The following is a 6,030-nucleotide window of genomic DNA, read 5'->3' as shown; positions in this document are numbered from 1 at the left end:
CCCAAGGTTATTTATAGATTCAATGCCATCCCCATCAAGCTACCAATGAGTTTCTTCACAGAATTGGAAAAAAACTGCTTTAAAGTTCATATGGAACCAAAAAAGAGCCCGCATTTCCAAGACAATCCTAAGTCAAAAGAACAAAGCTGGAGGCATCACGCTACCTGACTTCAAACTATACTACAAGGCTACAGTAACCAAAACAGCCTGGTACTGGTACCAAAACAGAGATGGTTTTTTTAAATAAGGCACATTTTCTATGATCCTGCAAAAAAACAAAAACCCTTTATTTTCTTAAACTCAGTGGTGTCCAATGAAAAAGGGGAGGAAATCCAAAATCATCTGGAAAGGCTTTTCAAAATTCCAAATCCCTATGTCCACCCTCTGCCATTTCTAACTGTCATAACCCCACCCCACATCAGACTGGAGGTGGAATGCACAGAAGAATGTGTTACCTGAAAATACTTGTCTTGAAATCCTATTAGATCCCCCCTTCTCCTTTCTCCCCACAACCAGACATGTACTCTAAATGAAGCCTTAAAACCAAAAAAAAAAAGAAAAAGTTATCCTGCCTCTAATGCTGTGGAATAGACATTTCTAAGTTTAATGACCCAAATTGTTCTAACATTCAGAAGAAAAAAAAAAAATATTCCAAACCTGCCTTGAAAATTTCAGCAATGTACTACTTCTCCATTCTCTTTTTTTCCCCACCCCTTCAACCCCATCACCTTATAATTCTTAACGTGAAATAATTCTGAGAAATGGCCAGATACCTGTAACAGGATTGGTCTGACAACCTCCGTTCAGTGAAACCTAGACCAATCTACGAATATTCAATTTGTCCCAAACCCTGATCATTCTATAGTATCCCTGAAATCAGCTACTCACATCTACCTAACTGTTGGAGTTGTAAGTAGGGAAGAGAGAAACTGCAGAATAGGATATTTTTGTCACTCACTGATCACTGGTTTATATTATTACATCACATTTCCTTTTGATTGCCTAGAGGTAAATGTAGTCACATATACCAAGGCATCAATTTGGGAAATACACATGAGATCTCACATCTACAGAGCAATAAAAATCTTGAAAGGGGTCAAGAGAAGAGAAAACAACATTGTTAGAACGTTAAAGCAGCCCTCTAGTTAAATTAATTTATCCTAAAAGTTGAGTGGCTCCTGGGTCTTCCAGTAAAGATCTACGGGAGTATGAGATCTATTCAGTGAACAGACAACACTGTCAGTCACATGATATGGGAGCACCAGAGCCCGAGGAGTGAAAGTCTTCCCCCAATAGTCCACACTATCAGATACTCCATACTCAGTCTAAAATACATGGGCATTAGGAAGATGTACAACACAAAAAATAGATGAGAACTAATGCTTCAAAGAGAGGAAGGTGAAGCATCATATTTAGAACTTCAAGAATTAGCCTCTGCCAGTGAAGACAAAATGAGAGACCTGAGCCTAATCAGAAATCCTGAGGGAATGTCATGTCAAAAGTCTGTGTAACTGAAGCGAATTAAATCAAAGTGTCCTTTGCGTTGCTGAATTAAGGCTTTCACAGGGTAGAAATACACTAACTCAAGGTAATTCCAGCTTTCAGTGTCTGTGATTCTGTGCAATGAGTCAGCCACATGGATTCATGGAATGCTTTATCAATCTCATTGTATTTTCAGGTCTATGAAAGGGGACAATGGAAAGTTTCTCTTTATTCAGAGCAGTAAAATGCATTATACTTTTTTACAGGATGGAAATTAGAACAGATTTCTCAACAAGTGCTCCACAAAACACTAAAACACTAGTATGAAGAAATGCTACACACACACACACACACACATGAAATTTCTATGATTAGGTAAAATTGAGAAATATCAATATCCCCTAGATATTCTAAATATCCACTGTATATTATGTTAACGATTCCAATAAGTCGTGCAGTAAAGAAACATGTTTTACTTTACCCAAAACCTTTCCAAGGTTATTTGGTCACCAAAACTTTCACAACATAATGCATATTATGGAACATATTTTGGAAAAACCTGCAATAAAACTATCAGACTTTGAGAACAGTAGGGACACAGTTTACTTCATTTATATCCCACCCAAAATCATAATTTAAAATGCTGTATGAGGCAGACATATTTTTCTATCAACTTACTTATGAAATGAATTAGAATAATTGTATAAATTTAAATGGTAATATAAATACATATTTAAAGCCTAATTTTATGCATACCATCTGTGTAAAAACAATTATTTGCTTGTTTTGTGTTCTCTCTCTGAAGTCTAGCCATAGCTCTGAAAAGAATTCTAAACCACTTAAACAAGAAAGTCCTGGAAAGTCAAACTACGAACAGTTTACAACAGTGCAAACGGTTCCTGTGGTTTCCCTTGGTCTCTCACATCGCTTCCGCCATCAAAGCCCTCACCAACCCAACCTCCCACGTTGTCCATCATCTGGACCTACACAATCGCCTGAGAATGATGTAAACCGTAGTTCTCAAGCACTGCTAGCCACCTCTGCTCCTGCAACTGTTGCGGCCACCGTGGCCACTTCCATTGCCTCTATCAGCAAAACTACAGGTGCCACTTCCAACACCACAGCTCCCAGCAGGCTCCAGTCTGAGACTGTCACAAATACTGCAGCAGCTGAGTCTAACCCAGCTGAGGTGGCTGACACCACCCTTGCCAATCAGCAATAATAGTTTTAGCATATTCTGCAACTGTCTAAGACTACAATAATACCAAAATCACAAGAAGATAAAAGCAAACCAAGGTAAATATTTTCCAAAATATTTTCTGAGTAACTTTGAGATGTGAATGGCCACAATCAACAAGAAAAATAAACAAATAGTTTCTAACTCTGGCATATGAATTAGAAGCTCTTATTCCCCCTTTATTTCACAAACTAAATTTGGTGTCCTTGAGTATAAGTCTTATCTATACACCTGATAATGCTGACTGATTACCACAAAAGAAACACACAATTAAAGGATCACCAAACGTGTACAAGACTTTGCTTTTTTATCCCAGTACTAAAATATGTTTTATTTCCCTGGAAAAGCTTACTTTCAATTAGGGCTTTCATAAATTAAAGTTAGTTTGGACTTCAATATTTATTAGATTTCACAAAGTGCACATTCCACATAGAAAGTCTTCCTCATGCTTTCAGCACCTGCCAACAATAATAAGACAAAAAAGGAGTAAAGATTGTGGAAATATTACAATTATCCTTGGGAATAGTAATATAAACAAAACCCAACCAATAGAAGAGCTCTCTTGCTATAAACAATGACCGAATCACACACATCATGATATAACATGATCATTCAGAAACAATATCAAAGAAGTAGGAGATCATAAATTCATCTTATTTCTGAATATAGCAGCTTCTAATTATAAATATAAATGGGAAGAATTATCCTAACTATAGAATGTAAAAATCACAGTGATAGATGCCAACTGTTGAACACTTAGTTCAGATGCTGTTGTAGCATTAAATATTCCTATTGAATTTAATTTTATTTTTTTGAGATGAAGTCTCACTCTGTTGCCCAGGCTGGACTGCAGTGGTATGATCTCAGCCCCCACTGCAACCTCCGCCTCCCAGGTTCAAGCAATTGTCCTGCCTCAGCCTCCCGAGTAGCTGGGACTACAGGCACGAGACACCACACCCGGCTAATTTTTTGTGTTTCTCGTAGAGACAGGGTTTCACCATGTTAGCCAGGATGATCTCGATCTCCTGACCTCATGATCTGCCCGCCTTGACCTCCCAAAGTGCTGGGATTATAGGTGTGAGCCCTCGCTCCTGGCCTTGAATCTAATTTAATACTCATATCAACCCTGTGAAATCAGTCTCATGGGCTTCTTTTTAAAGATGAGGGTACTGAGGCTATGAGAATTTACATGACTTTCCAAAGATCACAAAGTCATAAATGGTAGACCAGTCTTCAAATTCACATCCATTGAACTCTAAAATTGCAGCTTCTAATGTCCTACTCAGCATTTGGCTATTTTAAAACAATTCGAGAGGGTAGAGCTTATGTACCTTTAGTTAATGGCTCATGATATTTTGTTTTGTTTTCACAGATCCTGAAAAACTGAATATTGATATATTTGTGATCACCTTCTCTCAGTACTTTGTTTTAAGAAAAATATAGGAAGAGGTATAAAAACATCGAGATATGATTCTTTCTGTTTTTTCTTTCATCCTTCTACACTGTAAAATCATTCAAAGATAAACCTGATTTATGCATTTGATTATATGTGTATTGATCTCTTCTTTATTCCTGTAGAATGACAGCGCTAATATCAGCACATTTATCCTATCAAATGTTTCTATAACACACAAAGTAGGTGTCAAAAAAAAAGTAAATTCTTCACAGACTGAAAAAAAGGTGTTTAAAAACCACCCCATATAACATGTTAAAATATTACAAATCTTAGAAATCAATTTTCTTTTTGATATAAAACACAAGTACATGTAGTCATAATCAAACACATCTATAAACATACAATTATATTTTATATAAATGCACAATATAAAATTACAAATATGAGAGCTACAAAAAAGTGGTGAAAAAATGGCAGTCCTACTCTCAAAGGGATCATAGTCTAAGTGACATTTTCAAAAAGCACAGAAAAAAGTAAGTTAAATTCCTATAGATCTACAGATATTCTTTCCCAATTGCTACTTCTTCTACTAAAGAAGTATTTTCACTAGAGTTTGTTTAACCAAAACTTTGTATCATTTCATCCAATGATACATTAATATTAGGTCAATATCTAGTTGATAAATTCACCCCTGTGATTTAGTAAAACTTACCTAGATTTACGACAGGGTATATAAGAGTACAAATACAAATACAAGAGCATTACTCCTCACAACACAAGTTCTCCTGGATATTGATGGGTATGAAAAAAAAAGAGAGGAATAAGAAGGAAGAAGAAGAGAAAGGTAGAATCATGAGAGAAACCTGAAGAAAAAGGAGCAAACAGCAGATTAAAAAGGGAGCCGTCAGAGGTGAGAGAACTAAGAAACTTACATGAAAGTCAAGCAGAGAAAAAGGTTTTAGAAAGAGGGTTAAACACTTTAGAAGAGAGAGTAAGAAGGAAAATAAGAAGAGAAGTATAAAGAGCAAATGAATGGCAAATGTTTGGAAATAAGAGTTTCATCTGTTGCCATTTCTCTCTTCAGATTTTCCTGTGAGCCCCGGTTTTGCTATTCACCCATACTTCTTTGTCTCCTATCCTGGGTTCAGTGTTAATTCGTACATCTCAATTTCCATTTCATTGCCTTGACTCACACATCTCTATCATTCTGAAAGACGCTTCCAATTATCTCCATTTACCCTAGTAAAGGTCAACCCTCTTGGCTCAATTACCAACTTCTTACTGAAATATTACATGACTCATGGATATCAGCTTGATGTTGCTCTGTCCTTCACCCTTCATATCTAGACCATCAAAATGACCTGTTGATTACATCCCGTGAAAATATCTTTATTCTGTCCACTTATCCATCCATAGTCCCTTTGTCACTATCCAAGTCTATCTGGACAACTATAGTAACAGCCTTTTAACAGGTTTTTCTCTCTTAAGTTTCAATTGCTAAGATCCACTCTCCATACTGCTCTAGGGCTCAGAATGGTCAAAATAAAAAATACTCTTCAGAGAACTATACCTGAATAAGTGAATTAGGTACTGAAATAAGAAGGGATTTCTTTGTCTAGACTAGTGGTTTTTGACTGTGGATAATTCTGTCCCCCAGGGGACATTTGATAATGTTTCGAACATTTGTGGTCATCACAGCTGGGAAGATGCAACTGACACCTAGTGGGTAGAGGCCAGAAAGGCACAAAACAGATACCCACAACAAAGAATTACTTGACCCAAAGTATCGATAGTGCCAAGGCTCAGAAATCGTGCTCCAGACTATATTCAAACTTTGTATTCTTCAAAAACAAGTGTTAAAGCATTGAGAGTATCAAGTGTGATAGATTTGTTGGATTATGGCCCAACTTTTCAC

The sequence above is a fragment of the Rhinopithecus bieti genome, unplaced genomic scaffold (assembly GCF_001698545.2).
Source record: "Rhinopithecus bieti isolate Rb0 unplaced genomic scaffold, ASM169854v2 scaffold_905, whole genome shotgun sequence".
NCBI lineage: Eukaryota > Metazoa > Chordata > Mammalia > Primates > Cercopithecidae > Rhinopithecus > Rhinopithecus bieti.
This window is presented reverse-complemented; position numbering follows the sequence as displayed.